This window comes from Ochotona princeps, chromosome Y (assembly GCF_030435755.1).
Source record: "Ochotona princeps isolate mOchPri1 chromosome Y, mOchPri1.hap1, whole genome shotgun sequence".
In the NCBI taxonomy this organism is placed as follows: domain Eukaryota; kingdom Metazoa; phylum Chordata; class Mammalia; order Lagomorpha; family Ochotonidae; genus Ochotona; species Ochotona princeps.
Window position 1 is genome coordinate 19,265,443 of NC_080866.1, and position 23,986 is coordinate 19,289,428.

Here is a 23,986-nt window from a genome sequence, read left to right on the forward strand (position 1 = left end):
ACTGGCAGCTGGAAATATCTTGGAGGCTGAACTTCTACCTGGCTGTGGAGTTTTACGTGCCTTGAGTGAGGATCTCCACCTTTTTTTAAGTGTGTGCTCCACCTACATCATTCCGTCATCTGGGCTATGGATTTGGAACATAAGTGCCAAACAGGGTTTCTGGGAGACCTGCTAGGGCAGCTGATGATATGTGAAGTGAATGAGTCAGATGGAGTTGTTTTGGCCCTGGAAGACCTGTGCTTCTGCTTAGGGCAGTTATTCAATACCACACTGAGTTCTCCAAGCATCACATCCACTTTCAGACATATGTGCTGCCAGAGCACTTGGTCCATGGCACCTGCGAATGGCCTGAGTGCTGAACTTCTCTCTGGCTGTGGAGTTTAAGCGCCTTGAGTGAGGATCTACATCTTTATTACGTGTGAGTGCTCAGCATGCCTCACTCCATCACACTGTACTGAATACGCATTGGACAGCAATTGAGCAAACAGGATTTTGGCGAGGCCTGCTGTAACAGTTGATGGTAATTTAAGTGAATGAGGCATGTGGAGTTGTTTTGGCACTGGAAGACCTGTGCTGTTGTTTCATGCAATTGCTATTCACCACCACACTGAGTTCCCCAGATTTCACATCCACTTTCAGACATATGTGCTACCAGAGCACTTGGTTGCCATGGCAGCTGGAAATGGCTTTGATGCTGAACTCCTCTCTTGCTCTTGAATTTTCAGTGTTTTGCGTAAGGATCTCCATCTTTTTTCTTTGCGCATGCTGAACATGCTTGATTTGATCACACGAGGCTCAATTGGCATTGAACAGAAAGTGTTCAAACAGGGTATCTGGTAGACCTGTAAGGAGAGCTGATGGTATGTGATTTGACTGATGTGGGTCGAATTTTTCTGAAACTGGAAAAGCTGTGCTGCTATTTCGGGCAGTTGCAAATTACCACCACACTGAATTCCCCAGGTGTCACATCCACTCTCAGATATATGTACTGCCAGAGCACTTGGTTTCCACGGCAGTTGGAAATGGCTTGGGTGCTAAACTTTTTCTTGGTTCTGGAATTTTTAGCGCATTGAGTGAGGATCTGTTTTGTGTGTGTGCTCAACATGCTTGATTCCATTCCCTTGGGCTCAATAGACATTGGACAGGAAGTGACCAAACAACGTTTATAGGAGAACTGCTAGGAGAGCAGATTTTATGTGAAGTGACTGACCCTGTTGGAGTTGTTTTGGCACTGGAAGGCCTCTGCTACTGCCTCGGGCTTTTGACATTCACCACCTAAATGTTTTTCCCAGATTTCACCTCCACTTTCAGACATATGTGCTGCCAGATCACTTGTTTCCAAGGCAGCTGCAAACGGCTAGGGTTCTGAACTTTTCTCTTGTCGAGTTTTGTGTGGGGGATCAACATGCATGTTTAATCCCATTAGGCTCAATGGTCACTGGACAGAAAATGACCAAACAGGGTTTCTGGGAGTCCTAATAAGAGAGCAGATAGTATGTGACATGAATGAGGCCTTGGTTTCCATGGCAGCTGCAAATGGCTTGGGCGCTCAACTTCTCTCTGGATATCGAGGTTTGAGCACCTGGAGTGAGGATTTCCATCTTTGTTACGTTTGTGGGTGTTCAGATAGCCTGATTCCATCACACTGGGCTGAGTGGGCTTTGGACAGAAAGTGACCAAATAGAGTATCCAGGAAACCTGATAGGACTGCTGATTCTATATGAATTGAATCAGCCACGTGGAATTGTTTTGGCACTGGAAGACCTGTGCTGCTCTTTCAGGCAATTGCAATTCACTACCACACTGAGTTTCCTAGATGTCTCAGCCGCTTTCAGACATATGTGCTGCCAGAGCACTTGGTTTCCATGGCAGCTGGAAATGGCTTGGGCACTAAATTTCTCTCCTGCAATGAAGTTTTTGGTGCCTTAAAGAGGATCTCCTCCATGTTTTCTGTTGGTTCTCAGCCAGCTTGATTCCATTGCACTGGGCTCTGTTGTCATTGGACAGGAAGTGATCAAACAGGATTTCCGGGAGACATGCGACGACAGCTCATTCTATGTGTAGTGAATGAGCCAGATGGAGTTGTTTTGCCACTGGAAGACCTGTGCTGCTGCTTCATGCAGGTGCCATTCACCACTACACTGAGTTCCCCTGTTGTCACAGCCACTTTGATACATATGTGCTGCCAGATCACTTGGTTTCCATGGTAGGTGGAAATGGGTTGTGCGTTGAATGTCTCTCTGGATGTTGGCTTTTGAGAACCTTGAGTGAAGATTTCCATCTTTTTTTATTGTGTGTGCTCAACCTGTATGTTTCCAACCAATTGGGCTCAATGCTAATTGGACACAAAGTGACCAAACAGGATTTCCGGGAGACCTGCTAAGAGAGCTGATTGTATGTGAAGTGAATCAGACTCGTAGAATTGCTTTCGCATTGGAAGGCCTATGCTACTGCTTCGGGCAGTTGCCATTCACCACCACCTAAATGATTTTTCCAGGTTTCACATCCACTTTCAGACATATATGCTGCCAGATCACTTGTTTCCAAGGCAGCTGCAAAAGGTTAGGGTGCTGAACTTTTCTCTGGTTTTCAAAATTTAGTGCCTTGAGTGAGGATCTCCATCTTTGTTTAGTGCAGTTTGATTCTTTCAAATTTTGCTAAATTGGCATTGAACAGGAAGTGACTCAACATTGATTCTTGGACACCTGCCAGGACAGCTGATTGCATGAGAAGTGAATGAGCCAGGCGGAATTGTTTTGGTACTATAAGACCTGTGCTGCTGCTGCGGGCAGTTTCCATTCACCACAACACTGAGTTCCCTAGGTGTCACATCCACTTTCAGACATATGTGCTGCCAGAGCACTTGGTTTTCATGGCAGCTGGAAATGGCTTGGGCGCTGAACTTCTCTCTGGCTCTGGATTTTTTTGCGCCTTGTGTGAGGATCTCCATTTATGTTTACTGTGTGTTCTCAACCTGCTTGATTCCATCAAACTGGGCTCAATTGGCAGTGGAGAGGAAGTTACCAAACAGGTTTTTTGGGATACCTGTCAGGATAGCTGTGATGGTATGTGAAGTGAATGAGCCAACTGGAGTTGTTTTGGCACTGGAAGACCTGTGCTGGTTTTTCGAGCACCTGCCATTCACCACAACACTGAGTTTCCTAGGTGTCACATCCACTTTCAGACATTTGTGCTGCCAGAGCACTTGGTTTCCATGGCAGCTGAAACTGGCTTGGGCGCTGAAATTCTCTCTGACTCTGGATTTTTTCACGCCTTGTGTTAGGATCTCCATCTATGTTTTCAGTGTGTGCTCAACCTGCTTGATTCCATCCCCCTGGGCTCAATGGGCATTGGACAGGAAGTGACCACACATGGTTTTTGGGAGTCCTGCTAGGACAGATGATGGTATGTGAAGTGAATGAGCCAGGTGGAGTTGTTTTCACACTGAAGACCTGCGCTCATGCTTGTTGTAGTTGCCATTCACCACTACACTGTGTTCCCTAGGTACCACAACCTCTTTCAGACTTATATGCTGTCAGAGCACTTGGGTTCCATGGCAGTTGTAAATGGGGAGACTCACAAGATGGCCGACATAATAGGAAGACTGTGAAGGAGCTCACAGAGAGGGCTAGAACGTGACAAAAACGTAAGTGGAGCAGCATAGAACTATAGGGAGAAGAACGTGAAGTTCCCTGGACAGTGTGGAGCCAAAAAAATCCACACAACTCGGAAGAGCAACCAGGGAAAAACAAAACAAAGGGCAGGGAAGACGACTTTCTGCTCCTGACCTGCTGAGTCACCTTTGAGTGCACACGCTGAAAGCCTCAGACCAACCCGCAGACCAACCCGCAGACGCTGTGGCCATGAGGATCGGAAGTGATTGGGACCCGCTGGCATCTGCTCACCCTGGTCACCAGGACCCGCCAGGACCTGTGCCAGCTGCGGACATCAGGACCTGAAGTCATTGGGACCCGCCGGCATCCACCCACCCTGGTCGCCAAGCCAAACCGGGACCTGCACCAGCTGCAGCCTCCAGGTTCCATCCGCCTGCACCTGCCGGGACATGCAACGGACGCAGTAGCCGGGAGACGCACCCGCGGCGAGCTTTCCCACCAGAGGAAGAGGCAGACTGCAAGAACCTGAGGTTTGAGTGAGTTCGGTGGGGACAGTGGTGCGTTGAATGCTCCGGGAGTTGGCCCCCAGGGGCATGCACAGAGCCTGAACACAATTGGTGCTCGTCTCCCCGCCCCTACCCACCGAGATTCCAGCGTCTAGGGACACAGGTCGAGTGCCTTGAAACTGCCAAAACTGTGCCTGGGAGGCGATGCACAGTGGTCCTGTGCGCTGAGGAGAAAGGCAAAAGGCACACTGAATATTCCCCCATGCCTTTGTGGTCTGGCACTCAGCTGGGTGGTGCTATCCCACAGGAACCCAAGCACGCCTCTGGGCTGGGCAGTCCCGTGCTAGCGCTGGGGTGGTTGGTTCCCTGCAAGCACTGGGGTGGGTGGGCCTGCGCAGGAGGCGCTTCCAGAGAGCACCTGTAACACCCCACGCCCTATAGTCCCGTGCTTGGGAGATGCACCAGGAGAGCACTGCGGACCCGCGTGCAGGAGGCGTTCCCAGAGAGCACCTGGAACCTCCATGCCCTGCAGTTCCTGGCACAGGGGACACACCGAGAAAACACCTAGAATCCTCTGAGCCCTGTGATTCCACGCACAGGGGCCGCGCATAGAGAGTGCCTTCACTCCCCCACGCCCTGTGGTAGCATACCTGTAGTGGACGAGCTGAGATTGCGCTTTGAATCCGCTGGGCCCTGGAAGTGGCGCCCTGAGGTCCAGTGTTCTGGAGATGCACCAAAAGTGCCTTGAAAATTCCCACACCCTGCTACTCCACGCCTGCAGACTCCGATCTCTACAGGATAGTGCTTGGAGACCCCTCAGCACACTGGTGCCTAGGTCTCTCAAAAAAGAAACACTAACACAATGGGAAGAAATACCAGAAAAGGTAATGATCCAGATGAGAGTGCCAACACCCTACCAATAAAGGATCAAAAGCCAATGTCTATTTCGGAGATGCGAGATGAAGACATAGAAGATCTACCAGACAAGGAATTCAAAAAAAATAATGTTAAAATATGTCAGAGACAATGAGAAGAATTGGGAGGACTTCAAGGAATTCAAGAACCACATAGCCTCAGAAATACAACAAATGAAAAGTAAAATCCTTGACTTAGAGCACAAAATTGAAAGCCTAGCCAACAGAACAAATACAGCAGAAGAGAGGATCTCTAAAACGGAAGACACACAAAACAAACAAACCCAGTTCATTAAACAGCTGGAGATAAGTCTGAACAAAGCCAATAAGACCATACAAGAAATGAAAGACAACCTCAGAAAATTGAATACTAGGATTATTGGCCTTCCTGAAGGAGCGGAAAAAGAGTCAGGAATGCAAATGGTGCTCTATGAAATTATACAGGAAAACTTTCAAAACACTTGGAACATGAACCCAGACCAAATCCAGGACGGTCAGAGGACTCCCAGCAGATATGACCCAAAGCGATCTTCACCCAGACATATGGTGCTCAAGTTCCACTCCAACGAAGACAAAGAAAGAATCCTAAGACAAGTACGAAGCAGAGAAAAGATCACATACCGGGGAAAACCAATCAGGATCACTGCTGACTTCTCTGAAGAGACTTTACAAGCAAGAAGAGAATGGACAAAGATCTTCCAAATCCTGAATCAGAACAACTGTCAACCAAGAATATTGTACCCAGCAAAGATCTCATTCGTATTTGAGAACGAAATCAAATACTTTCACAGCAAAGAGAAATTAGAAGAATATGCCAGCACAAAACCAGCTCTACAAAATCTCCTTAGAAATGCAGTAAATCCAGAAAAAAAAGGAGGTGAATCATAAGCAAAGATGGCAAACAGGAAGGTCTCCCCACTAAAGTCGCCACAAGGAAAGGCAATTACACAGATATCAACACCCACAAAAACAAGTATGGCAGGGCAAAATCACAACCTCTCAATTTTAACTCTTAACACAAATGGCCTGAACTCACCAATCAAAAGGCATAGATTAACAGAATGGATTATCAAACAGCACCCAACTATATGTTGCCTACAAGAGACACATCTAACCAGAAGAGATTCGAAGAAGCTGAAAGTGAAAGGTTGGAAACAGATATTTCATGCCAATGGACGAGAAAAAAAGGCTGGGGTAGATGTCTTAATTTCAGATGATGTGGACTTCAATCTGACACACATCAAAAAGGACAGGGAAGGACATTATATATTGGTGAAGGGACTGATCCATCAGGAAGTAATTACCATTGTGAACATATATGCACCAAATTCAAATGCACCAAGCTACGTGAAGCAATTACTCATGGACTTAAGGGGAGACATAGATATACACATAATAATAGTGGGTGATCTTAACACCCCACTAAGAACAATAGACAGATCAACAAAACAAAAACTCAACAAAGAAACAACAGAGCTCATACAAACAATAGAATAACTGGACTTGGTAGACATTTATAGAACCCCAAGGCCACAGATTATACATGTTTTTCAGCAGTGTATGTCACCTTCCAAAGGATCGACCACATGATAGGACACAAAGCAAACCTAAATAATTTCAAAAATATAGGAATCATAACAAGAACCGTCACAGACCACCATGTAATAAAACTGGAAATCTAGCTCAAAGCATAATCATTTGGACATAGTCTAGAACCTCACCATGATACACAAATTCACACAAAACAACCTCTTCATCCTCAAGGGAGCCACAGCTTTCATCCTAACCTCAAGTGTAACCCTAAATGTATTCTGATTCCACACAGTCCTTTCCACAGTCCTACCAATAACCCTCAATCAAAGCACTAACTCAAACAAAGCCTGAACCAGAAATGGAAACCAAACTCTCTATCTGGCAATAATCCAAACACTATTCTTTACCTAATACTAACCCTCACACAAATCCTACTTCATGCCACATACAAAACCGAAGTCTGGACCTAATCTTATTTGTCAGTTGAACACTCACCCTAACTCTAACCCTAACCCTAACCATTGGGATAACCATAACTCAAATCTCAAAACCTAACAGTTACCTCACTACTAGACTTGACCTTTAGCATTAGACCTAGCCCTCACCTTAATTCCCCCTAAGCATAATCCTAGCTCTATTCCTACTAGTAACCCAAATCAGAAGCCTCAATTGAACCTTAAATCTCCACCTTTCCCAAACTTGAAATCTAGGCTTTGACATCACTGCAACCATAAGCCTAGATTGCATTCTAACCCTGATTGCAACCCTGTATCCAACCATGGTGTTGATGCCAACCATCTCCTGGAAGTCACCTCTTTTACACTCTGGTGACCCACTTACATGACACTGGACTGCACTAGGGAAACTTCACTGAGAGCCATGACAGGAAATGGAAATCAGCCTGGCTTGGCTCTTCCACGTTACATAGGTTGTTCCACACACTACCTCAAATGGGGAACTAGGATTAGATTGGCTCCTTGAAGAGACACAAGGATTCTCATTGACGGAAAATGGAAATACTTTCATAGTACCGTTGTTGAAAAGGCCCTAGGCTTCTCTACATTGTCAGCGGATTTGCAAACTCACATTCAAGGGAAACCCAACCCCACACACTCACGCTCTGCTGGCTTCCATGGAGTCTGCACGTCTTCTCTGCTAGGGCCTGTGGCGAAAAGGAACAAAGAAAGCAGAGCTTGAAGCACTCACCATCTTTCTCTACTCCACAGAGGAGGCTGCTTGTCACCATGGCTTTTCTAGAATGCTGAGGCTACAGGATTCTGGGCTGCTATGACCAGGCAGCTGCTGATTGGACAGCTTGTTGGGCCACACAGCCCTGTGAGGTCCTAGAGATGCAGCCAATCAGAATGCTCCCTATCATCAGAACAGCCACAGGCAGTGACGTGAGTGAAGCAAGAGTGATGCCCGAGCATGTGCTGGGCAGAATCAGGCTGGACTCCAAGACGCATCGGTTCCAGTGGAAGACAGGCCTGCAAACACAACCAACCCAGCAAATGCAACAACCAGCTGATCGGGCTGATGGGCTGTGCCGGGCCCTGGACTAGCTAGTATAGACAGAATCTGCACTGGGAATACCTCAGACACAGAGGAGATTTTGGGGATCTCCCCATTGAAACTGCTGCACTCAGAACCCTAACCATGAGAAGACAGAGGACAGAACAAGTCAATCACCCACCTCAGCCACGTACTGGCAGTGAAAAGCTAGGGAAACACAGACTCTAAATGGACTGTGTCAATCAGTGTATGCTGCAGAGATCTCATCATGCTTGCAGGTGCATGATTGGCAGCAATTCATGACTATTAAAACCACTTGAGAAACAAAGAAACAAACAAGAAACCCACTTCAGCAGGACTCTCACAGCATGCCCCATATCAGGGACCTGGGTAGGTAGGAGACTGGGTGGGGCTTCTTCCTTTATCTCCCTCCCCATTTACCCCCAGATACAGTCAAAGAAGAGTATGTGGAAATAATATCCTTACACACTGTCCTGTAGCCCTTGAACCTTTTGACCCAAATCAACTATGTAAAGATTGTCAACAATAGAATTCCACAAAAACAAAAGGAGTTAGGGTTAGCTTTAGGAGTCTGATTTGTGTTTGAGCCCGGGATGCACTTAGTAGTAGTAGTAGAAATCGGGTCATGATTTGGTCTAGGGGTATGATCAGGTAAAGTCTAGGGCTTGGCTTAGAGTTACAGCAAGGGCTGGCCTCAGGGAAGATTTGTTTCAGGAACCCGGCTGGTTCAGGATGAAGGGAATTTTTAGTGTTTTTGACACTTGGGGCTATGACTCTGCTTGTCTTTCTGTTGAGCTTGAATGCATCTATTTCAGTTAAATTGTTGTAAAAATCTTGGGATTATGATTGGTGTAGGACTAAGGTTAGGGCGAGGAGTAGAGATGGACAAGGATTAAGGTTAGTATTTGGGACAGGGTTAAGTCAAAGCAGAGGCCGATGAGAGTAGCGCTAGGTGTAAGGTTAGAATTAGGGCTACTTCTACAGGAAGAGTTGAGACTAACCTGCCTGTAAGGCTGACTGAGTCTACTGACTTTTGATAGATGTAATCAGCAGACAGGCTATAGGCCTAATGCTAAAACTCACGTTGACCCTAGTCATAAATTCAAGCTAGAGTAGCCATAATTCTTTTTGCTTTTAACAATTACAACGTTTTATTGGAAAGTAAGATATACAGCACTTACCCAACCCATCTTCCAAAGCCTAGCACAAATGCGAACTACAACCTAGAGCATTCTCAAAGCCAGACAGGATGGTTTCCAAAACTGGCCATCATCCTAACCCGCATGCTGATACTAGCTCTAGCTCTAGTTCTAGCCATAATCCTAAAAGTGATCCTAGTCCTAAACCCAACCAAATCCCTTCTCAGAACACCAACTCCAACCCTGACACAGATGGAGACATCACTGTCATACTAAGCCTAACCCTAACACTGAACCCAATCCCAGCGACATTTCTAAACCTAAACTGCAATGCTAATTTGAATCATCACCCTCATTAGAACACTAAGACTAAATCCAACTCTAGCCTAAACCTTCACCACAACATTTGCACCTAACGCTAGATTTGGACCTAACCTTAATCCTACAACAACTTTCACACTACCATTAGCCCACACCCTAACATGAACTCTAGCTCGAAACATAATCATTCGGACATAGACTAGAATCACACCACAATATTCAAATTCACACAAAGCAACCTCCTCATCCTCAAGGGAGCCACAACTTCATCCTAACCTCAAATGTAACCCTAATTGTATTCTGAATCCACACAGTTCTTTCCACAGTACTAACAATAACCTTCAATCAAAGCACTAACTCAAACCAAGCCTGAACCAGAAATGGAACCCAACCCTTCTATCTGGCATTAATCCAAACACTATTTACCTAATACTAATCCTCACACAAATCCTACTTCATGCCACATACAAAAACTAATTCTGGACCTAATCTTATTTGTCAGTTGAAACCTCACCCTAACTCTAACCCTAAACCTAAACCTAACCCTAACCCTAGCCGTAACCATTGGGATAACCATAACTCATCTCAAAACCTAACAGTTACCTCACTACTAGACTTGACCTTTAGCATTAGACCTAGCTCTCACCTTAATTCCCCCTAAGCATCATCGTAGCTCTATTCCTACTAGTACCTCAAATCAGAATCCTCTAATGAACCTTAACACTCCACCTTGCCCTAACTTGAAATCTAGGCTTTGACATCACTGCAACCATAAGCCTAGATAGCATTCTAACCCTGATTCCAATTCTATATCCAACCATGGTATTGATGCCAACCATCTCCTGGAAGTCACCTCTTTTACACTCTGGTGACCCACTTACATGACACTGGACTGCACTAGGGAAACTTCACTGAGAGCCATGACAGGAAATGGGATGTAAGGTCTGCCTATGGAAATCAGCCTGGCTTGGCTCTTCCACATTACATAGGTTTTTCCACACACTACCTCTAATGGAGAACTAGGATTAGATTGGTTCCTTGAAGAGACACAAGGATTCTCATTGACGGAAAATGGAAATGCTTTCATAGTACCATTGTTGAAAAGGCCCTAGGCTTCTCTACATTGTCAGCGGATTTGCAAACTCGCATTCAAGGGAAACCCAACCCCACACACTCACGCTCTGCTGGCTTCCATGGAGTCTGCACGTCTTCTCTGCTAGGGCCTGTGGCGAAAAGGAACAAAGAAAGCAGAGCTTGAAGCACTCACCATCTTTCTCTACTCCACAGAGGAGGCTGCCTGTCACCATGGCTTGTCTAGAATGCTGAGGCTACAGGATTCCGGGCTGCTATGACCAGGCAGCTGCTGATTGGACAACTTGTAGGGCCACACAGCCCTGTGAGGTCTTAGAGATGCAGCCAATCAGAATGCTCCCTGTCATCAGAACAACCACAGGGAGTGACGTGAGTGAAGCAAGAGTGATGCCCGAGCGTGTGCTGGGCAGAATCAGGCTGGACTGCAAGACGCATTGGTTCCAGTGGAAGACAGGCCTGCAAACACAACCAAGCCAGCAACTGCAACAACCAGCTGATCGGGCTGATGGGCTGTGCCGGGCCCTGGACTAGCTAGTATAGACAGAATCTGCACTGGGAATACCTCAGACACAGAGGAGATTTTGGGGATCTCCCCATTGAAACTGCTGCACTCAGAACCCTAACCATGAGAAGACAGAGGACAGAACAAGTCAATCACCCACCTCAGCCACGTACTGGCAGTGAAAAGCTAGGCAAACACAGACTCTAAGATGGACTGTGTCAATCAGTGTTTGCCGCAGAGACCTCATCATGCTTGCAGTTGCAAGATTGGCAGCAATTGATGAGTATCAAAATCACTTGAGAAAAAAGAAACAAACAAAAAACCCACTTCAGCAAGACCCTCGCAGCATGCCCGACATCAGGGACCTGGGTAGGTAGGAGACTGGGTGGGGCTTCTTCCTTTATCTCTCTCCCCATTTACCCCCAGATACAGTCAAAGAAGAGTATGTGGAAATAATATCCTTACACACTGTCCTGTAGCCCTTGAACCTTTTGTCCCAAATCAACTATGTAAAGATTGTCAGCAATAGAATTCCACAAAAACAAAAGGAGTTAGGGTTAGCTTTAGGAGTCTGATTTGTGTTTGAGCCCGGGATGCACTTAGTAGTAGTAGTAGAAATCGGGTCATGATTTGGTCTAGGGGTATGATCAGGTAAAGTCTAGGGCTTGGCTTAGAGTTACAGCAAGGGCTGGCCTCAGGGAAGATTTGTTTCAGGAACCCGGCTGGTTCAGGATGAAGGGAATTTTTAGTGTTTTTGACACTTGGGGCTATGACTCTGCTTGTCTTTCTGTTGAGCTTGAATGCATCTATTTCAGTTAAATTGTTGTAAAAATCTTGGGATTATGATTGGCGTAGGACTAAGGTTAGGGCGAGGAGTAGAGATGGACAAGGATTAAGGTTAGTATTTGGGACAGGGTTAAGTCAAAGCAGAGGCCGATGAGAGTAGCGCTAGGTGTAAGGTTAGAATTAGGGCTACTTCTACAGGAAGAGTTGAGACTAACCTGCCTGTAAGGCTGACTGAGTCTACTGACTTTTGATAGATGTAATCAGCAGACAGGCTATAGGCCTAATGCTAAAACTCACGTTGACCCTAGTCATAAATTCAAGCTAGAGTAGCCATAATTCTTTTTGCTTTTAACAATTACAACGTTTTATTGGAAAGTAAGATATACAGCACTTACCCAACCCATCTTCCAAAGCCTAGCACAAATGCGAACTACAACCTAGAGCATTCTCAAAGCCAGACAGGATGGTTTCCAAAACTGGCCATCATCCTAACCCGCATGCTGATACTAGCTCTAGCTCTAGTTCTAGCCATAATCCTAAAAGTGATCCTAGTCCTAAACCCAACCAAATCCCTTCTCAGAACACCAACTCCAACCCTGACACAGATGGAGACATCACTGTCATACTAAGCCTAGCCCTAACACTGAACCCAATCCCAGCGACATTTCTAAACCTAAACTGCAATGCTAATTTGAATCATCACCCTCATTAGAACACTAAGACTAAATCCAACTCTAGCCTAAACCTTCACCACAACATTTGCACCTAACGCTAGATTTGGACCTAACCTTAATCCTACAACAACTTTCACACTACCATTAGCCCACACCCTAACATGAACTCTAGCTCGAAACATAATCATTCGGACATAGACTAGAATCACACCACAATATTCAAATTCACACAAAGCAACCTCCTCATCCTCAAGGGAGCCACAACTTCATCCTAACCTCAAATGTAACCCTAATTGTATTCTGAATCCACACAGTTCTTTCCACAGTACTAACAATAACCTTCAATCAAAGCACTAACTCAAACCAAGCCTGAACCAGAAATGGAACCCAACCCTTCTATCTGGCATTAATCCAAACACTATTTACCTAATACTAATCCTCACACAAATCCTACTTCATGCCACATACAAAAACTAATTCTGGACCTAATCTTATTTGTCAGTTGAAACCTCACCCTAACTCTAACCCTAAACCTAAACCTAACCCTAACCCTAGCCGTAACCATTGGGATAACCATAACTCATCTCAAAACCTAACAGTTACCTCACTACTAGACTTGACCTTTAGCATTAGACCTAGCTCTCACCTTAATTCCCCCTAAGCATCATCGTAGCTCTATTCCTACTAGTACCTCAAATCAGAATCCTCTAATGAACCTTAACACTCCACCTTGCCCTAACTTGAAATCTAGGCTTTGACATCACTGCAACCATAAGCCTAGATAGCATTCTAACCCTGATTCCAATTCTATATCCAACCATGGTATTGATGCCAACCATCTCCTGGAAGTCACCTCTTTTACACTCTGGTGACCCACTTACATGACACTGGACTGCACTAGGGAAACTTCACTGAGAGCCATGACAGGAAATGGGATGTAAGGTCTGCCTATGGAAATCAGCCTGGCTTGGCTCTTCCACATTACATAGGTTTTTCCACACACTACCTCTAATGGAGAACTAGGATTAGATTGGTTCCTTGAAGAGACACAAGGATTCTCATTGACGGAAAATGGAAATGCTTTCATAGTACCATTGTTGAAAAGGCCCTAGGCTTCTCTACATTGTCAGCGGATTTGCAAACTCGCATTCAAGGGAAACCCAACCCCACACACTCACGCTCTGCTGGCTTCCATGGAGTCTGCACGTCTTCTCTGCTAGGGCCTGTGGCGAAAAGGAACAAAGAAAGCAGAGCTTGAAGCACTCACCATCTTTCTCTACTCCACAGAGGAGGCTGCCTGTCACCATGGCTTGTCTAGAATGCTGAGGCTACAGGATTCCGGGCTGCTATGACCAGGCAGCTGCTGATTGGACAGCTTGTAGGGCCACACAGCCCTGTGAGGTCTTAGAGATGCAGCCAATCAGAATGCTCCCTGTCATCAGAACAACCACAGGGAGTGACGTGAGTGAAGCAAGAGTGATGCCCGAGCGTGTGCTGGGCAGAATCAGGCTGGACTGCAAGACGCATTGGTTCCAGTGGAAGACAGGCCTGCAAACACAACCAAGCCAGCAACTGCAACAACCAGCTGATCGGGCTGATGGGCTGTGCCGGGCCCTGGACTAGCTAGTATAGACAGAATCTGCACTGGGAATACCTCAGACACAGAGGAGATTTTGGGGATCTCCCCATTGAAACTGCTGCACTCAGAACCCTAACCATGAGAAGACAGAGGACAGAACAAGTCAATCACCCACCTCAGCCACGTACTGGCAGTGAAAAGCTAGGCAAACACAGACTCTAAGATGGACTGTGTCAATCAGTGTTTGCCGCAGAGACCTCATCATGCTTGCAGTTGCAAGATTGGCAGCAATTGATGAGTATCAAAATCACTTGAGAAAAAAGAAACAAACAAAAAACCCACTTCAGCAAGACCCTCGCAGCATGCCCGACATCAGGGACCTGGGTAGGTAGGAGACTGGGTGGGGCTTCTTCCTTTATCTCTCTCCCCATTTACCCCCAGATACAGTCAAAGAAGAGTATGTGGAAATAATATCCTTACACACTGTCCTGTAGCCCTTGAACCTTTTGTCCCAAATCAACTATGTAAAGATTGTCAGCAATAGAATTCCACAAAAACAAAAGGAGTTAGGGTTAGCTTTAGGAGTCTGATTTGTGTTTGAGCCCGGGATGCACTTAGTAGTAGTAGTAGAAATCGGGTCATGATTTGGTCTAGGGGTATGATCAGGTAAAGTCTAGGGCTTGGCTTAGAGTTACAGCAAGGGCTGGCCTCAGGGAAGATTTGTTTCAGGAACCCGGCTGGTTCAGGATGAAGGGAATCTTTAGTGTTTTTGACACTTGGGGCTATGACTCTGCTTGGCTTTCTGTTGAGCTTGAATGTGCCTATTTCAGTTAGATTGTTGTAAAAAATTTTGGGATTACGATTGGCGTAGGACTAAGGTTAGGGCGAGGAGTAGAGATGGACAAGGATTAAGGTTAGTATTTGGGACAGGGCTAAGTCAAAGCAGAGGTCGATGGGAGTAGCGCTAGGTGTAAGATTAGAATTAGGGCTACTTCTACAGGAAGAGTTGAGACTAACCTGCCTGTAAGGCTGACTGAGTCTACTGAGTTTTGATAGATGTAATCAGCAGACAGGCTATAGGCCTAATGCTAAACCTCACGTTGACCCTAGTCATAAATTCAAGCTAGAGTAGCCATAACTCTTTTGCTTTTAACAATTATGACGTTTTATTTGAAAATAAGATATGCAGCACTTACCCAACACTTATTTCGATGACTAGCACAAATACTTACTAAAACCTAGAGCACACCCAAAGCCAGACAGGATGATCTCCAACCCTGGCCATCATCCTAACCTGTATGCTGATACTAGCTCTAGCTCTAGCTGTAGCCACAATCCTAAAAGTGATCCTAGCCCTAAACCCAACCAAATCCCTAGTCCCAACACCAACTCCAACCCTGACACAGATGGAGACACCACTGTCATACTAAGCCTAGCACTAACACTGAACCCAATCCCAGCGACATTTCTAAACCTAAACTGCAATGCTAATTTGAATCATCACCCTCATTAGAACACTAAGACTAAATCCAACTCTAGCCTAAACTTTCACCACAACATTTGCACCTAACGCTAGATTTGGACATAACCTTAATCCTACAACAACTTTCACACTACCATTAGCCCACACCCTAACATGAACTCTAGCTTGAAACATAATCATTCAGACGCAGACTAGAACCTCACTACAATATTCAAATTCTCACAAAACAACCGCTTCATCCTCAGTGGAGCCACAGCTTTCATCCTAACCACAAGTGTAACCCTAACTGCATTCTGATTCCACACAGTCCTTTCCACAGTCCTAACAATAACCCTCAATCAAAGCACTAACTCAAACCAAGCCTGAACCAGAAATGGAACCCAAACTCTATCCGGCATTAATCCAAACACTATTCTTTACCTAATACTAATCCTCACACAAATCCTACTTCATGCCACATACAAAACCTAAGTCTGGACCTAATCTTATTTGTCAGTTGAAACCTCACCCTAACCCTAACCCTAAACCTAAACCTAACCCTAACCCTAACCCTAACCATTGGGATAACCATAACTCAAATCTCAAAACCTAACAGTTACCTCACTACTAGAGTTGACCTTTAGCATTAGACCTAGCTCTCACCTTAATTCCCCCTAAACATAATCCTAGCTCTATTCCTAGTAGCAACCCAAATCAGAAGCCTCAATTGAACCTTAACACTCCACCTTGCCCAAACTTGAAATCTAGGCTTTGGCATCACTGCAAACATAAGCCTAGATTTATTGTAACCCTGATTCCAACCCTGTATCCAACCATGGTATTGATGCCAACCATCTCCTGGAAGTCACCTCTTTTACACTCTGGTGACCCACTTACATGACACTGGACTGCACTAGGGAAACTTCACTGAGAGCCATGACAGGAAATGGGATGTAAGGGCTGCCTATGGAAATTAGCTTGGCTTGGCTCTTCCACATTACATAGGTTTTTCCACACACTACCTCTAATGGAGAACTAGAATTAGATTGGCTCCTTGAAGAGACACAAGGATTCTCATCGACGGAAAATGGAAATGCTTTCATAGTACCGTTTTTGAAAAGGTCCTAGGCTTCACCACAATGTGAGCGGATTTGCAAACTCACATTCAAGGGAAACCCAACCCCACACACTCATGCTCTCCTGGCTTCCATGGAGTCTGCACGTCTTCTCTGCTAGGGCCTGGATCGAGAAGCAACAAAGAAAGCAGAGCTTGAACAACTCACCATCATTTTCCACTCCACAAAGGAGGCTGCCTGTGGACAGCTGATGGTATGTGAAGCTGATGAGCCATGTGGAGTTTTTTTGGCACTGGAAATGCTGTCCTGCTGCTTTGGACAGTGGCCATTCATTAGGGAAGCTACATACCCTTGGGGTCATATCCAATGTTCCACATATGTGCTGAAAGAACACTTGGTTTCCATGGCAGCGTTAAATGGCTTAGCCACTGAAATTGTGTTTGGCTGTATGTTTTGGAGCGCCTTGCGTGAGGAGCTCCATGTTAATTTTGTGGGTGTTCAACCTGCTTGATTGCATCACACTAGGCTCAATGGGCATTGGACCGCAAGTGACCAAACAGGGTTTCCTAGATAGCTGCCAGGACAGCTTATGGTATGTGAAGTTCATGAGCCAGGTACAGTTGTTTTGGCACTTGAGGAGCTGTGCTGCTGCTTCAGGCAGTTGCCATTCACCACCAAAATACCTTCACTATGTATCATATCCACTTTCAGACATACGTGCTTCAAGAGCTCTTGGTTTCCATGGCAAACGAAAATGGCTTGGGCGCTGAAATTGTCTTTGGCTGTGGAGTTTTGGGTGATTGAGTGAGGAGATCCATGTTAGTTTTGTGTGTGGGTGCTCAAGTGGATTGATTCCATCACACGTGCCTCAATGTTCATTGGAGTGGAAGTGACCAAACAGGGATTCCTAGATAGTTGCCAGGACAGCTGATGGCATGTGAAGTTCATGAACCAGGTGAAGGTGATTTAGCGCTGGAAGAGTTGCTGCTGCTTCATGCTTTTATCATTATCCAGCACACTCTGTTCCCTATGTGTCACATCCACTGTTCCACATATGTGCTTCCAGAGCACTTGGTTTCCATGGCAACGGGAAATGGCTTGGGCACTGTACCTGTCTTCGGCTGCGGAATTTTGAGCCCTTTGAGTGAGGAACTGCATGTTATTTGTGTGTGTGGGCTCAACCTGCTTGATTCCATTACCCTGGGGCAAAAGAACATTGGACCAAAAGTGAGCACACAGGGTTTCCTAGATAGCTGCCAGGACAGCTGATAGTATGTGAGGTTCATGAGCCAGGTGGAGTTGTTTTGGCACTGGAAGAGCTTTGCTGCTGCTTCGGACAGGTGCCATTCACCAGCGAACCTATATTCCCTTGGTGTCACATCCAGTGTTCCACGTAAGAGCTGCCAGAGCACTTGATTTCCATGGCATCGGGAAATGGCTTGTGCTCTGAACTTGTCTTTGGCTGTAGAATTTTGAGCGCCTTGACTGAGGAGCTACATGTTAGTTGTGTGTGGGTGCTCAACATGCTTGATTCCATCTCACTGGTCTTAAAGGGCATTGGAGCGTAAGTCACCAAGCTGGGTTTCCTAGATTGCTGCCAGGACAGCTGATGGAATGTGAACTTCATGAGCCAGGTGGATTTGTTTTGGCACTGGAAGAGCTGTGTTGCTGCTTCGGGCAGATGACATTAACCACCATAGTGAATTTCCTTGGTTTCATATCCAGTTTTCCACATATGTGCTGCCAGAGCACTTGGTTTCCATGGCAACAGGAAATGGCTTGGGTGCTTAACTTGTCTTTGGCTGTGGAGTTTTGAGCACCTCGAGTGAGGAGCTCCATGTTAGTTTGGTTATGGGTGCTGAACATGCTTGATTCCATCCTAGTGGTCTCAATGGGCATTGGACCTGAAGTAACCAAACAGGGTTTCAGAGACAGCTGCCACGACAGCTGTTGGTATGTGAAGTTCATGAGCCAGGTGGAGTTGGTTTGACACTGGAAGAGCTGTGTTGGTTCTTCGGGCAGTGGTCATTCACCACCACACTACCTTCCATAGGTGTCATATCCACTTACAAACGTATGTGCTGCCAGAAAACTTAGTTTCCATGGCAATGGGAAATGGCTTGGGCACTGAACTTGTGTTTTGCTCTGGAGCTTTGAGCACCTTGATTGAAGAGCTCCATGTTAGTTGTGTTTGGGTGCTCAACCTGGTTGATTCCATCACACTGGTCTCAATGGGCATTGAACTAGAAGTGACCAAACAGGGTATCCTAGATAGCTGCCAGAACAGCTGATGGTAAGTGAAGTTCATGAACCAGGTGGAGTTGTTTTGGCACTGGAAGAGCTGTGCTGATGCTTCGGACCGTTGTCATTCCTCAGAGATCCTACATTCCCTTGGTGTCACATTCAATGGTCCACAAGTGCTGCCAGAGCAGCGGGAAATGGCTTTGGGCGCTGAACTTGTCTTTGGCTGTGGAGTTTTGCGAGCCCTTTGTGAGGAGCTCCCTGTTAGTTTTTGTGAGGGCTCAAGATGCTTTTTCTATCACACTTGGCTCAATGGGCATTGCACCGCAAGTGATCAAACAGGGTTTCCTAGATAGCTGCCAGGACTGCTGATGGTATGTGAAGTTCAAGAGCCAGGTGGAGTTGTTTTGACACTAGAAGAGATGTGTTGCTGCCTCGAGCAGTGGCCATTACCACCACACTACCTTCCATAAGTGTCATATCCACTTTCACACATATGTGCTGCCAGAGCAACTTGGTTTCTATGGCAATGGAAATGGTTTCGGATCTGAACTTGTCTTTGACAATGGAGTTTTGAGCGCTTTTAGTGAGGAGCTCCATGTTAATTTTGTTTGGGTGCTCAACCTGGTTGATTCCATCACACTGAGAAAAATGGGCATTTGACCGCAAGTGACAAACAGGGTTTCCTAGATAGCTGCCAGGACAGCTGATGGTATGTGAAGTTCATGAGCCAGGTGGAGTTCTTTTGGCACTGGAAGAGCTGTGCTGCTGCTTCGGAAAGTTGAAATTCACCACCACACAACTTTCCTTCAGGGGGCGTATCCAATTTCACACATATGTGCTGCCAGAGCTCTTGGTTTCCATGTCAACAGGAAATGGCTTGGGCGCTGAACTTGTCTTTTGCTGTGGAGTTTTGAGCACCTTGAGTGAGGAACTCCATGTTAGTTTTGCGTGGGTGGTCAACCTGATTAATTCCATCACACTGCGCTCCATGGCATTAGGACCCAAGTGACCAATTTTTCCTACATAGCTGCCAAGACAGCTGATGGTATGTGAAGCTCATGAGCCAGGTGGAGTTGTTTTGGCACTGGAAGAGCTGTGTTGGTTCTTCGGGCAGTGGCCATTCACCACCACACTACCTTAAATTGGTTTCATATAGACTTACACACATGTGTGCTGCCAGAACACTTGGTTTCCATTCCAACGGGAAATGGCTTGGGCGCTGAACTTGTCTTTTGCTGTGAAGTTTTGAGCGCCTTGAGTGAGGAGCTACATGTTAGTTGTGTGTGGGTGCTCAAGCTGCTTGAATCCATCACACTTGACCAAATGGTCATTGGAGTGGACATGACAAATCAGGGTTTTCTAGATAGCTGCCAGGACAGCTGATGGTATGTGAAGTTCATGAGCCAGGTGGAGTTGTTTTGAACTGGAAGAGCTGTGTTGCTGCTTCGGTCAGTGGCCATTCACCACCACACTGTGTTCTCTGTGTGTCACATCCACTATTCCACATATGTGCTGCCAGAGCACTTGGTTTCCATGGCAACGGGAAATGGCTTGGGCAATGAACTTCTCTTTTGCTGTGGAGTTTAGAGTGCCTTGAGTGAGGAGCTCCATATTAGTTGTGTGTGTGTCATCATCCTGCTTGTTTAAATCACACTTGGCCCAACGGGCATTGAATCTCCCTCTGGCTGTGGAGTGTAAAGCACATTGACTGAGGATTTCCATCTTTGTTTTGAGTGTGTGCATAACCTGTATGATTCCATCCCACTAGCCTCAATGGGCATTGGACAGGAAGTGACCAAACAGTGTTTCCGGAAGTCCTGCTAGGACAGCTGATGGTATGTGAAGTTCATGAGCCAGGTGGAGTTGTTTTGGCACTGGGGAGCTCTTCTGCTTCTTCGGGCAGTTGCCATTCACCACCACATTGAGTTCCTCATGTGTCACATCTGCTTACAGACATATGTGCTGCCAGAGCACTTGGTTTCCGTGGCAGCTTGAAATGATTTGAGCGATGAACTTCTCTCTGGCTGTGGATTTTACATGAATTCTGTGAGGATATCCATCTTTGTTTTTTGTGTGTGCTCATCCTGCTTGATTCTATCCTATGGGCCTCAATGAGCATTGAACAGATAGTGACCTTGGAGGATTTCCGGGAGACCTGTAAGGACAGCTGAAGGTATGTGATGTGAATGAGCCAGTTGGAGTTGTTTTGGCAGTGGAAGAGCTGTGCTGCTGCCTTGGGCAGTTGCCATTCACCACCAAACTGAGTTCCCTAGATTTCACATCCACTTTCAGACATATGTGCTGCCTGAGCATTTGGTTGCCATGGCAGCTGGAAATGGCTTTGATGCTCAAATCCTCTCTGGCTCTGGAATTTTCAACGTTTTGAGTGGGGATCTCCATCTTTTTCCTGTGCGTATGCTGCACATGCTTGATTCCATCACACAGGGCTCAATTGGCATTGAACAAGAATTGTTCAAACACTGTCTCTGGTAGACCAGTAAGGACAGCCGATGGTATGTGATTTGACTGACGAAGTTAAAGTTTTTCTGGACTGGATGACCTGTGCTGCTACTTCGGGCAGTTGCAATTCACCACCACACTGAGTTCCCCAGGTGTCACATCCACTTTCAGATATATGTGCTGCCAGAGCACTTGGTTTCCATGGCAGCCAAAAATGGCTTGGGCGCTGAATTTCTCTCTGGCTCTGGAATTTTTAGCGCATTTAATGAGGATATCCATCTTTATTTTCTGTGGGTGTTCAATTTGCTTAATTCTGTTATCATGGTTTCAATGGGCATTAAACAAGCGGTTAAAACAGGGTTTCTTGGAGACATACTAGGACAGCTGATAATATCTGAATTGAATGACTCAGGTGGAGTTGTTTTGGCACTGGAAGTCCTGTGCTGCTAATTCGGGCAGTTTCCATTCACCACCTCACTGAGTTTAACTCTTGTCACATCCATTTTCAGACATATGTGCTGCCAGAGCACTTGGTTTCCATGGCAGCTGGAAATATCTTGGGGGCTGAACTTCTACCTGGCTGTTGAGTTTTACGTGCCTTGAGTGAGTATCTCCACCTTTTTTTTTAAGTGTGTGCTCCACCTACATCATTCCATCATCTGGGCTATGGATTTGGAACATAAGTGTCCAAACAGGGTTTCTGGGAGACCTGCTAGGGCAGCTGATGATATGTGAAGTGAATGAGTCAAATGGAGTTGTTTTGGCCCTGAAAGACCTGAGCTTCTGCTTAGCGCAGTTATCATTCAATACCACACTGAGTTCTCCAAGTGTCACATCCACATTCAGACATATGTGCTGCCAGAGCACTTGGTTCCCATGGCACCTGGAAATGGCTATAGGGCTGAACATCTCTCTGGCTGTGGAGTTTAAGCGCCTTGAGTGAGGATCTACATCTTTGTTACGTGTGAGTGCTCAGCATGCCTCATTCCATCACACTGTACTCAATAGGCATTGGACAAGAAATGAGCCAACAGGGTTTTGGCGAGGCCTGCTAGGACAGCTGATGGTATGTGAAGTTAATGAGTCAGGTGGAGTTGTTTTGGCACAGGAAGAGCTGTGCTGCTGCTTCGGGCAGTTGCCATTCACCACCAAATTTAGATCCCCAAGTGTCACATCCGCTTTCAGACATATGAGCTGCCAGAGCACTTGTTTTCCATGGCAGCTGGAAATGCTTGAGCACTGATCTTCTCTCTGGCTGTGGCGTTTTTGTGCCTTGGCACTGGAAGGCCTCTGCTACTGCCTCGGGCTGTTGCCATTCACCACCTAAATGTTTTTCCCAGGTTTCACCTCCTCTTTCAGACATATGTGCTGCCAGTTCACTTGTTTCCAAGGCAGCTGCAAAAGGCTAGGGTTCTCAACTTTTCTCTTGTTGTCGAGTTTTGTGTGGGGGATCAACCTGCATGTTTAATCCCTTTAGGCTCAATGGTCACTGGACAGAAAATGACCAAATAGGGTTTCTGGGAGACCTAATAAGAGAGCAGATAGTATGTGACATGAATGAGGCCTTGGTTTCCATGGCAGCTGCAAATGGCTTGGGCGCTCAACTTCTCTCTGGATATCGAGTTTTGAGCACCTTGAGTGAGGATTTCCATCTTTGTTACGTGTGTGGGTGTTCAGACAGCCTGATTCCATCACACTGGGCTGAGTGGGCTTTGCATAGCAAGTGACCAAACAGGGTATCCTGGAAATGATAGGACTGCTGATTCTATATGAATTGAATGAGCCACGTGGAGTTATTTTGGCACTGGAAGACCTGTGCTGCTCTTTCAGGCAATTGCAATTCACTACCACACTGAGTTTCCTAGATGTCTCAGCCGCTTTCAGACATCTGTGCTGCCAGAGCACTTGGTTTCCATGGCAGCTGGAAATGGCTTGGGCACTAAATTTCTCTCTTGCAATGAAGTTTTTGGCGCCTTAATGAGAATCTCCTCCATGTTTTCTGTTGTTTCTCAACCAGCTTGATTCCATTGCACTGGGCTCTGTTGTCATTGGACAGGAAGTGATCAAACAGGGTTTCCGGGAGACATGCGAGGACAGCTCATTCTATGTGTACTGAATGAGCCAGATGGAATTGTCTTGCCACTGGAAGACTTGTGCTGCTGCTTCATGCAGTTGCCATTCACCACTACACTGAGTTCCCCAGTTGTCAGAGCCACTCACATACATATGTACTGCCAGATCACTTGGTTTCCATGGTAGGTGGAAATGGGTTGTGCGTTGAATGTCTCTCTGGATGTCGGGTTTTGAGAGCCTTGAGTGAAAATCTCCATCTTTGTTTATTGTGTGTGCTCAACCTGTATGTTTCCATCCCATTGGGCTCAATGCTCATTGGACACAAAGTGACCAAACAGGATTTCCGGGAGACCTGCTAAGAGAGCTGATTGTATTTGAAGTGAAACAGACTCGTGGAGTTGCTTTCGCAGTGGAAGGCCTGTGCTACTGCTTTGGGCAGTTGCCATTCACCACCACCTAAATGATTTTCCCAGGTTTC